The following is a 12620-nucleotide window of genomic DNA, read 5'->3' on the forward strand; positions in this document are numbered from 1 at the left end:
CACCTTAGGAAAATGAGATAAAAGGTGGGGAGAGAAGGAGAAAGGGTAAGAGCATGAGAGATTATTAAAATCAGCCATATTTGCAGAAAATAGAAAATTAATAGTTTTATAAAATATGAATTATACGTATAATAAAATTAAAAATATAATTATTTTAATTCATTTCTTAATGTTGTCTGTTATACTATATTTCCAATATACATTTCACTTTTTTAAAGTATCCTTTATATTTATTTTTTTCAGATTTGGATACTACATATTTAATACAAATATTTGCTTGGTATTCAGAGTCATATGTATCATATGATATGTTCTGTATCCTGTGCTTGCTGGGTTTTGATTTCAGGAATATATCTGATAAAACCTAGTAGGAAATTTTTACTTGAATTAATAGAGAATTTAAATTAAATAAGATTTTATAAAATAAATACTTAAAATTAAATAAGAGATCTAAATTAAATAATGGTTTATATTTAGAAAGAAATATAAGGAATATTTATTAAATTCATATTAAAATAATTTAAAAAATACAAGTGAAACACAAAAAATTATCAATATTTTCTCTACTTGAAAGAAGAAATTTTCAACATTAACTAAATGTTGTTCCAAATATTTGTCTTTGCAGATACACATATAGTGTAGTTGTAGAAATAGAGATAGAGGTTGACTGAACAACAGAGAAAAAAATTGATGGGTCTTTGCCAAACATATTTGGGTTTTGGTATTTAGTATTTTTATTCTTTCCAATTTCTAGGTAGTTTATAATTTCTAATATGAATTCAAAAGAGTTCTCTTTGTATGGGGGGAGTGTACGTGTGTGTGTGTGTGTGTGAGTGTGTGCATTGGCATATAGATTTCTTATTAACTTTTAATTTAAAACATTATATTAAGAATTGCAAAAATCATTTGTGTACCAATGAGTTAGAATCAACACACTTGTGCTTCTATAAGTTAAATTATATGATTTGTAATGTGTTTGTGTGTGTGTTTATGTGTGCGTGTGGCATATTTTGCTCAGTTCTATATTCATGGGATTCATTGACATCATCACAGTGAACATGATTCTATTTCTTTGAAAAACACTATATGGTTTTAATTTTATGAATATGCCACAATTTATATAACCTGTTGGACATCTCAGTTGTTTTCAATTTAGAGCTATTACAAATAGTGCAACTGCAAATATTCTTATACATGTCTTTTTGCACATTTGCTGTCATACTACTGGGTATTTACATAGCAGTAAAAACTGCTGGGGCAAAGGTCATGTGGATGTTGAATTGTAGTGGATAATGATTCATTTTCACAATTAGATGAGAGATTCAGTTGCTCCATGTCCTCACTAAAACTTGACATTAGTAATTTTAATTTTAACTATTTTGGAGGGTATGTATAGAGAGTATTTCACTGTGGTGTTAATTTGCATTTCCCTGGAGACCAAGTACATTTTTATATATTTGTTATTTGAATATTCTTTTTTGTAAGGAGCTTGGTCTTTTTCTAATTGATTTCTAGAAGATCCTTGCAGATCCTTGTCTGCTTTTTAAATGTTTCTCTAAGAAAGAAGTCTAAGTATTTATTGCTGCATTTAAGGTTAAAATATTATTGAAATTTCCTAGGAAAGAAAAGCCTTGATTATACAAATCTCACTGTAACCTCAGTTCCAGTTTCCACTAAGAAATATGAAGATAGAAGAAAAAATTCATTTATGATGCAAGCCAAATGAGAAAGTCATTCAAATGGCAGCAGCTTTCAGAATTTTTTTTTTTTCTGAGAAGAATTATTATAGAATTCTGTCATGGCTAGAATGTAATTAATCTTCTTGAGAAGGAATGTGACTTTGAACAAAGTAAACTGAAGAAATCTGAACCATGTGACCTGATCTTCATCCCAACTTTACTCATTGTAACCCAAAGAGATGTGGGGGATGTGAGGCTAGAAACAAAAATTAGAATATCTATCTTTTGAAACATGAGAGAATAAATACCAATGGAACATGAGTGGAATTTTGAAAAACAAATGTAAGCCAAGAATTCCATAGCTGGCCCAGTTATCATTTACATATGAAGACAGCTGAAGAAAATTTTCAGATATTCAAACCTCAAAATAAAAATAACTAGCCCATTATTTCTGAAAAACAAAACACCTTAGAAATATTCCAGCTAACTGAAAGATCAATGAAAATAAACAAAACACTAAAGGAAATTCATGTTATAAAAGGCCAAGTCTTGGGAAATTAGCATTTAAATTAAAAATAGGTACAAGCTTTAGATGAAAGTAAACAAGATATATAACATTCCTTAAAGCAAATATGAAGAAATTAATAAAGCTTATAATCTTTTGCTTGAATTTGATTTTAAAATATAAATTCTTTATTTTTTTGAAAAATTTAAGAAAAATAGAATATATTATACAACAGTAGAATTCATTCTCTTTATATAGAGAAAACAAAGCCATATAGTTTGTTAACAACAGGTACCAACCATAATGAACCTTTCGATTACCAAAATATATAAAATAAAAATAGATAGACATATAAAGAGATGTTGATAGGGATACTTGGAAAACATGGGTGATTGTAATGAAATTCCAAGAAAAAGCCATCATTGTAGAGATGATACTTTCTCTATAACTTTTATCTATCATTTGAAAATTTCAGAATATACAAAGTAAAAACTAATGAAGGAGAAAATAATAGAAATACAAGAAGAAAGTGAGGACTTTAGTGAAAGGGTTGAGGATAAACGTTTTCTACTTTCTTTGAGAAGTGATTGTGAAACCATACTGCCCTGGGTGCCATCAGCAAATAGTTTGTCCCTGTGATTGGAGACAGCCTAATGATAGAACTGTCAGGGCTAAAAGGGAGCTGTGAGCGCAGGGAAAGAGGAGGACCAGAGGGAGAACTTTTCAGATTAGTCAAGGAAGAGCCTTTATCCCACAATTCTGGAACACAGATGACATCCAACAAATCAATTTTGTATTGCTTAAGCTAGTTTGAGGCTTTTGTGTGAAGCATTTTATTAGATACATCAGTTTTTCTGAGGCAAGTTCACATTTTTAACATGGTCTACAAGTTCTGCATGATCTGCTTCATGCCAGCTCCTCCAGGGTCACCTCGCCCCAATTCCTCCTTGCTGTTGACATTGGAGCTGCCCTTGCCTTCTTGCAGATCCTCATAAGCATCTTGCTCCTTTCCACAATACAACCTTTGATCATGCTGCTGTCTCTGCTTAAAACTATTTCTTAGCCTGCTGTCCTCCCCACCTGACAGCTGAACCTGTTTAGTTAACCCCAATCATCTTTCAAATATAAACAAGCTGTCCCTTTCAAAATGAAGAAATCTTTCATGCCCAGAAAGGACAGGTCCCATTCCTCTTTTATATTCTCTCCTTATTACCCCGTACTTACCTTTATAGGGTTCATTGCTTTCAAATTCTTCTCCTCGTTAAATTGTAGGTAGAAACTATATGCGATTCTCATTATTTAACATCTAGTCACTAGAAGAGTTCTGGTGCTTAATAGTTACTCTATAAATACTTGTTGGATGAATGAAGGGAAATAAAAATGAGGGTACCAAATATATGGATAACGTAATTACTAATATGTCAAGTAAATAGGTTTGATTCAAAGTTTACCAAAAGAAAATATGCTTTCCCACCCCCAGTGATCATGTAAGATTTTTAAAAAGCTGACCAAAGTAAGGCCAAAAAGAAAGCCTCAATAGATTCTGAATAGCAGAAATTACACATTTCTCTAGCATATCAGAACAAAATTTTGACACATCTTTCTTGCAATTTCTTCAGTAAAACAAGAGGACTTAAGTAACATGATTATACTTGGATATCTTTCAATTTCCACAAAGCAAATACCAGTAAATTCCTTTCTACGGAAAACTGTTATTCATTCTCTGATCACAGAGTAATACAATTAAGACCAAAGTTGGTTTAAAAAGAATAATATTTACATACTTTTTGTTTTGAGATGGAGTTTTGCTCTTGTCACCCAGACTGAAGTGCAATGGTGCGATCTCGGCTCACTACAACCTCTGCCTCCCAGGTTCAAGCGATTCTCCTGCCTTGGCCTCCCGAGTAGCTGGGATTACAGGCACCTGCCACCACACCTGGTTAATTTTTTATATTTTTAGTAGAGATGGAGCTTCACTATGTTGGCCAGGCTGGTCTTGAACTCCTGACCTTGTGTTCCTCCCACCTCGGCCTCCCAAAGTGCTGGAATTACCACCCACCTCAGGCTCCCAAAGTGCTGGGAGCCACCATGCCCGGCCACCAATTTTTGTATTTTTATTAGAGGTGGGGTTTCACCATATTGGCCAGGCTGGTCTCAAACTCCTGACCTCAGGTGATCCACCCACCTCGGCCTTTCAAAGTGCTGGGATTACAGACGTGAGCCACTGCGCCTGGCCTAAATACAAATTTTAAAAAGAAATAAAGACATGGTGAAACAATAAAAATTCTGGAAGATAACTTTGGAGACTGTCTTCATGATTGGAGGCAGTAGCAATTTTTAAATAGAATATAAAAAACACTAACCATAAATAGAAAGATTAATAGATTATATTAAAATTAAAATTTTTATCCATCAAAAACATCATTAGGAGAGTGAAAGGACAAGTCACAGAGAAGAAAAAGATGTTTTTACCATATATAATTGACATGCTTGTACCTTTCTTGGCAACTGCAGAATCCAATCAACATTAAGGATATTAACATTGTTGAAAAAGATCAAAATCAACACACAAAAAAATGAATGTGTCATCCAGGAGTCACTGGGAAAGAAAGATGACATAAAAGAAAAAGGGAAGAGCTATGAAGACTCCTTTCAACAACTGTGGGCTCTCAGCTTAAATGCATTGAGGTAGTTGTTCTTAAGCTATTCTTAATCCTCATGATATTAAAAGAAAAAAACATTTATATACATCTTGTGAAGGCAATGTTTTAACCACATTTCAGATGAGGAAACTGAATTTCAGAAACGTATTTAGGAATCAGATTTTCTGACTTCTGAATACAAAATAAGTTTTTCTTCATTACACATTCTAGAAGGTACCTTCTAGCTTTAGCGCTTTGTGTTTTCTGGTAAGTAAAATAATATAATTAAGGAGGGAAAACCTGAACTCCTATTCACTTTGTGAATGCTGGTTATTGCTGCGGGTCATGCGGTGCACTAGTTGCACGAGATACTGACTTGCACAATCTGTGAAGCGGGAAGGACAAAATTACCGGATCTCCTCACATCTGTGTCTTACAACTGGGTCACAGGTGAAATGTTATTTCAATGAGTAAAAAATCTTGAAAGACAAAAACCAGATCTGCCTCATGCTGATTTCTGCTGTGTAGTGAAATTCTTCTTGTTTCAACATAAAGAATTATTGTTAGAAAGTGGAAATAAGAAGCCCTTCCTGGCGGGGCGCAGTGGCTCATGCCTATAAACCCAGCACTTCTGGAGGCCGAGGTAGGTGGATCACCTGAGGTCAGGAGTTCAAGACCAGCCTGGCCAACATGTCGAAACCCTGTCTCTACCAAAAATACAAAAATTAGCTGGGCATGGAGGTGCATGCCTGTAATCCCAGCTACTCCAGAGGCTGAGACAGGAGATGGAGGTTGCAGTGAGCTGAGATTGTGCCACTGCACTCCAACGTGGAGGACAGAGTGAGACTCTGTCTCTAAAAAAAGAAAGAAAGAAAAAGAAAAAATATAAGAAACCCTTCCTATAGAAAAATGTCTTTTTTTTTTTTTTCTGTACTTAGCAAGATACTTTCACCCAGTATTTAAAATTTACTGTGGTTATTGTGGTCAGTTCTCAGCTGCATTCTGATTGAGATTTTTGTCTGTTTGTTTTCTCTTAGAAAATAAATATCAGGATCACTTGAGGCCAAGTTTGAGACCAGCCCTAGGGAACACAGTGAGAGCCTATCTCTACAAAACATTTAAAAAAGTTAGCCGAGTGTGGTGGCATACACCTGTAGTCCCAGCTACTTGGGAGGCTGATATGAAAGGATCATTTGAGCTGAGGAGATCTGAGTTGCAGCGAGCTATGATTGTGACACTGCACCGCAGCCTGGCAAAAAATTGAGAAGGAAGGAAGGAAAGAAGTAAGGAGGGAGGGAGGGGAGGGAAGTGAGAAAGGGAGGCAAGGAACACCTCCCCTTGTTTCATTCTCATCCCTGGACCCCCATGAGCATTTCCATCCCTTCCTCATGTTATTTTTCATGTTGACACTTCCTCATTACGTTGATATCACTTATGAACTTTCCATAAATATATGCATTTTATGAAGAATAAAAATGTTACAAATATGCACAAAGTGTTAATGATGGAATTGGGGTGGGTATGGGGAAATCCTAGTGTGTAATTGTGCATGCAACTGTAAACACCACAATCAGAATCTACCATCATAACTCAAGAAGCTTTTAGCACTTTCATTTATCCCTAACCCCTAGAGCTAGATCCTCTATGTCCTCAGACAGGTCTTTGATATATTATTGAACTTAATACATTGGTGACAATCCAAGACAAATTCTAAGAACTAGCATAAAAAATAATCATGAATGAATGTTGAAAACTAGCATTTTATGTTTACAAAGTGAGGGTGAAAATGTTGGTGCAGAACTCTTTTTAGAGCATGCCTCAGTTTTTTTTTCAAGATATCAATACTTTTTGGATAAACATTGTGATTTATATATTTCCTGTTACATAATATCTTCATATTGGCTCATTTTCTCACTTTATCCTGATTTCAGTTCAAATGTTATCTTAACCAAAAGCCCTTTCTTGACCAACAGGCCTTTCTTGACTACTGTGATGTGCTGGCTCCCCAACAGATACATGTGCATCCTAATCCCTAGAAACTGTGAATGTGACCTTATTTACAAAAAGAAACTTTGCAGATGTAATTAAGTATTTTAAGATGAGATCATCCAGGATTACCACTCAGCCCTAAATCCATTGACCAAGTGTCCTTATATGGGACACAAGAGGAGAAAAAGGATAAAACAGAAGGAAGTAAACAAAGGTCTCTGATCATAGAGACGGAGATTGGAGATATGTAACCACCAGCCAAGGGACACATGGAGCCACCAGAAGCCAGAAGAACTAGGGAAAAATTTTCCTCTGGAACATTTAAAGAGAGCATAGCCCTCCTGATGCTTTGATTTAGGATTTCTAACCTCCAGAACGATGAAAAAATAAATTTGTGTGTTGGTTGGTTTAAGCTACCAAGTTTATGGTAATTTTTTACAGCAGCTCTAGAAAACTAATACGACTGCCTTATCTAAAGTAACACATTCTGTTTTCTCACCTGCTTTATTTTTCTTCATTGTACCTGTCACTACCTAATACTATTGTCATTATTTTATTTGTTAAGTGGTTTATCTTCCCTTACTAGTTGTAATTGGGCTGGCAGGTTATTTACTTTATTCACTTTCATATTCCTAGTGCTTCAACAGTATCTAATTCATAGTAGTAATTCAATCATTTATTTATTTATTTATTTTTGAGATGGGAGTCTTGCCCTGTCACCCAGGCTGGAGTGTAGTGGTGCGACCTCGGCTCACTGCAACCTCCACCTCCTGGGTTCAAGAGATTCTCCTGCCTCAGCCTCCCAAGTAACTAGGATTACAGGCGCTTGCTACCACGCCTGGCTGATTTTTTGTATCTTTAGTAGAAACAGGGTTTCACCATGTTGGATGGGCTGGTCTCTAACTGCTGACCTCATGATCCACCCGTCTCGGCCTCCCAAAATGCTGGAATTACAGGCGTGAGCCACCACGCCGGGCTCTCAATTATTTAAATGTAGGAAGAATAAAGGAAGGGAGGAAAGAAAAAGGAAGAAGGAGGGAAGAAAAGAAGGGAGGAAAAAAAGGAGAGAAAAGTAGGGAAGGAGGAAGATAAGAAAGTAAGCAAAGAAGGGAAGGAGGGAGGGAGGGAAGGGAAGGCACATAAGAGATTTTTATACAATCTTTACAAATCTACATTAGGAGACTCGCAAGAAGCAAGTTGCCTAACTATTGACGGTAGCCCACTGAACCCTCAAAGCAAAGCTGTCTGGGAAAGGGGCTGCTCAGTGTTGCTGTTACAATTCCTGCAGCAAAGGAGAGGCTCTGGCTGATGATTCTTGGGCACGATCAGCAAGATCACACCCAGCTGCGGTGGACATTACTGTTAGATTGTTTTCCTTCCTGGTTTCAAGTCACACAGCCAGGACAGTGTAATAACACCTGCTCACTCAGTGTCTCTTTATTACCTTTGTCATCTCCACAGCCACACTGACAGCATCACTACTCAGGAACAGGTCTCCAGTGGTCACCTCAGTTTAACAGGGCCAGGTGCAAATAATTCATACCAATTACCCTGATTTGGTTGTTACACCTTGTATATATGTATCAAAAGATGACACGTACGCCCAAAATTTGTACAACTAATATATAACAATTTTTAAAATTTTCATTTTTAAAAATAAAAATAATTCATACCAGTGACACCATTTCTCACACTAAACTCTCTTTTCCTCTGAAGAATGAGGAAGGATAAAGAGCATGGTAGTTCTGATGGGAATGTGGAGTGGCCAGATTTAGCAAACACTCCCAACCTTCAACCTCCCTTACTCCAAATTCTATACTCCAGCCTGTGTCATAGCTCATTTACAGTCTGTATGCTTTTAAGTGACTTGAGACCAAAATAATGTTTTCTTTTCCAAATCTAAAGGGTTTATTCACAAATGAAAAAGCTTTGGTTGAAAATTGGTAATTATTTACAACGTACAGGTTACAAAATCTGTATGCACTCCCGAATAGGTTTGATAACTTATTTTAATTGGTGAACTCCAACATTTAATCTTTTATAAGCTAAAAAGTTTTTTATGTTTATTATAAACTATGTAAGCTTGCTGATTTTCTTTCCATTTGCTTAACTTTTGTCAATTAGCACTCATTTACAACTAAATTTACAACATGTGTTATACTCAAAGTTAAGAAATTCATTTTTCAAATTATTTAATAATTTAAAATATTTTCTAATTGAGATTTGCATATGTCTAGTGGTTCTGATTTTCTCTAAAATCATTATATTTTCATGTGGAGAGGAACTATGTATTTGTATTGCATATTGACTATTGAATAACATGCTTATCAAATGCTTACTAATATTTTTGAAAACAAGAGAAGTGATTTTGTCATTTTTTTCCTTTCTTGTAATATGTAAAAAAGAATAAGATCTGTTAAAACTATTCAAAACTTGTCATTTGCTCAAAGCACCCATGTACACATAGTCTACAGGTGAAATGGATGCCAATAGAATATAAGTTAGGATATATAGTCTGTGTAAGACTAATATATACTTCCTCCGGATACATATTGCATGTTTATTCTGCCAAAATACTGTTTAATTCATAATCCTACACAAATATACACCCACAAAACACAACTGCATTATGTTTGGCTTGAAAATTTTCCAATGTTTTGCGGTGTGTGTGTGTGTTTCTAAATTTTCCTAAACTCTTTATTGATGAAATATGCTATAGTCTCATTTCCCCCATCTCACATAATATATGCAAGAGAAGTGCCAAATCATGGCACCTGGAGTTTTATTGATTGCCTGTATTCACAACTGGCTCAATCAATGGGATGTTGAGGGTGAAAAATGACAAAAGGAGTGATAAACAATCAAACAGCCAGAAACCATCATTAGCCTAATCTCTTCCTTTTGACTAAAGATCTTACTTTAGTTAACGAGGATACAGATTAATGATACACAAACAGCTCATCCTTTGTCATTTTTTCAACTAAGCTTGAAGGGAAAAAAGCCAACCTAATTGTAAACACTTTTGGAAATACAGAAGTATTTGGCCAATTATTCTAAGCATCTTTTAAAAACCTCAGTTGTCTGGAGCCCAGATGAAATAGGAGCAGGGACAAAATTACATTATCACAGAGCATACTAAGCCACCTTAGTTTTAATGAGGACCTCAAATATATGGGCATCTCTGATCAACATGAGCTGTGATGTAAGAAACAGAAAACTGATATCTGCTTTGATATTAGACTTCCTAGTCTGTTAGGCATTCTCTAGGGATCTCAAAGTCTATAAAGCAGCAGTGCTTCGCATTTTTGTATGGTTATGAACTTGCTTAAAAGCCCCGCTATGAAAACCCTGCTAGTGAACTATTTATTGTCCTAATCCACCAAATTTCTCTCCTGGTCAGTAATTTTATTTAAAATTAAATTTTTTTTTAGTAGTTGTAGCATTTGCTTCTACTTTACTTTTTAAAATAATATTAAAAACCTTAATTTTATTCTGGTCATAGTAAAGCTGTTTTGAAAAATTTTTCTTTATGCAAATGAGAGGGGAACACACACACACCTGCAAACACAGGCATACATGCATGGGCAGGTCCACACACATGCATAGAGTCTCTCTGCAGAAACCCTAATGTAACGAGGGAAAAAGCTAAAGAAAGAAATCACATTTTCTTTGGTCTGCCAATGTCTTCTTATCTCTACTAAATGAAGTGAGATGAGAACCCAAAGATCTTCGCAACCTGGTTTCATTTACTGGGACCCAACAAATAGCACCTTTTCTATGCATCCCGCCCTACTGGTACTAAATATATGTTCCATTTTTGCCCTTTTTGTCTTTCTTTGTTTACCAAGAGGCTGCTTCTATAGAACACATCACCCTGCCCTGTTTTCTAGTTGGCAACAGCCCATGAGAGGTTGCAACACCAATTCGGAAGGCATGAAGTGAGAAAGATTAGGGTATTTATTCTGCACACCACCACCTCACCCAGAACTACAGTTTTGGCAGTGCTATGTTTCTCTTGTTCTTCTACCCACAATCTCAAGTGCCCTGGACAGCTCTTTCCCAATGGCTACAGTGTTTGTGAGTTCTAGTAATGTTGTTCTCCTGATCTCTTCAGGCCCTTGGGCTTCCACTGTTGCTAGTACCTGGCCACTTTGCTATTCAAGTTTGTTTCCCAAATCCAACCCATGGTTCTGTAAGTAATCACTCCACTAAGCTCTTGTTAGTAAATTCTTTGAATGTAGCCTGTTTCTTGGTAGGAATTGGACCATGGATTGCTTTTAGAAGTGTGCTGCCTCTGTCCTCTCACATTTGTCCATTTCTCTTATGACACTTTTTACAGCCGACTTCAATAATTTTTCTGCACATTCTTTCACCCAGTTAGGCCCTGATTTCCTTGATGGCTGAGATTTTACTTTAAACATCAATGTGCCATTAGGAACTTACAAAATGCCTGATAAATAAATGTGTGTGAATGGATGGATAAATGCACATATTTGGAACTCCATTCCTTGTCAGCTAAAAATTTGTCATGTCAAAATCCTCCTTTATCTGAGACTGTTGCTTCATTTAAAATAACAGGATCATCATTGTGTTATATAAGTGGTGTTAAGTCTGGAGGAAAGCAACTTGATTCCTGCACCTGCTAACATTAAAACAGAAATCCGTGCCCCAGATAACCAGGCCAATGCCCAGGAAGGGCTCACAAAAGAAAGATATTAATGCCAGCATGTAATGATACTCCACATGCTGAGAGCTGGGTTTATCCAGAGCTATGTTCCAGTAAACTCCAAATTAATTAACATTTATCTTCTGCTTGTCATCTTCATGGTAAAGGAATTTAGAGGACATCTTCTGTATCATTCATGGTTTCCTGAGGAGCAGAGGACTTCTTTACACTGAAATGAGGGATGTAGCCAAAGATTTGGAAGGCAGCATGGTAAGTTCTGCTATTGGGCATTTCAACAGATAGATGCATACGAGGACAGGTCCATTCAAGTGCCACCAAGTGAACCAATTTGTTCAAAAGATGCTCAGTTTACTCCAGGGTTCCCCAACTCACAGCAAATGTTGTGAAAATCCTGCAACTCCTGACAAATCTCACATGCTAACAGTGATGTGCTAATGTAGTTAATTGAGCACTGCTTCTTCTGTCCAGGCAGTAGAAGCTGTAGGACTGTGGTCTCTTTGAGCAGCCATGGCAAAGGATAGACAAGAGATGTTTTCACAGAAGCAAGGCCTCCTTCTTTTTATTCAGGCCATTCTCCTTATTGAAATTCCCCTTCCATAGCCAGTCAGAATGGATAGCATCCTAACTGAGGAGTGTCAGGCTTATCCTGGATTGATCATCAGCAATATTAAAACAGGAGCTGATTTAACCATGTAATTTACATTGTTCATTAGCCACACATCACCATTGTCCTCTAATTAATTGTTCAAAGAAACTTTTGTTGTTGTTGTTAATAGAGTAGCCACCTCTGTCTTATGGAGCTGGGTACCACAAGCTCACCTTTATCCTGAGGGATTAACTTTATTGGTCTAAAGCTGCAGTTCTGGGGAAAATTTTGCCAAATGGAGACATTTGATAACTCCAACAGACATTTTGGGTTGTCACATAGTGAAGGAGACTTGGTGTTCAGCAGATAGCATCCAAGGATGGTGCTAAACCTCCTACCATGTATGAGAAAGCTCTGCATAAAGGAATTATCTGGCCACAAAAGTGAATAGCACCAAGATTTGGCAACTCTAATCTAAGGATAGTGCCATCTTTCTTATCAGGCATTAGTTCAGAAATGAGCACATGACAGA

The sequence above is a fragment of the Nomascus leucogenys genome, chromosome 14 (assembly GCF_006542625.1).
Source record: "Nomascus leucogenys isolate Asia chromosome 14, Asia_NLE_v1, whole genome shotgun sequence".
NCBI classification, from domain to species: Eukaryota; Metazoa; Chordata; class Mammalia; order Primates; family Hylobatidae; genus Nomascus; species Nomascus leucogenys.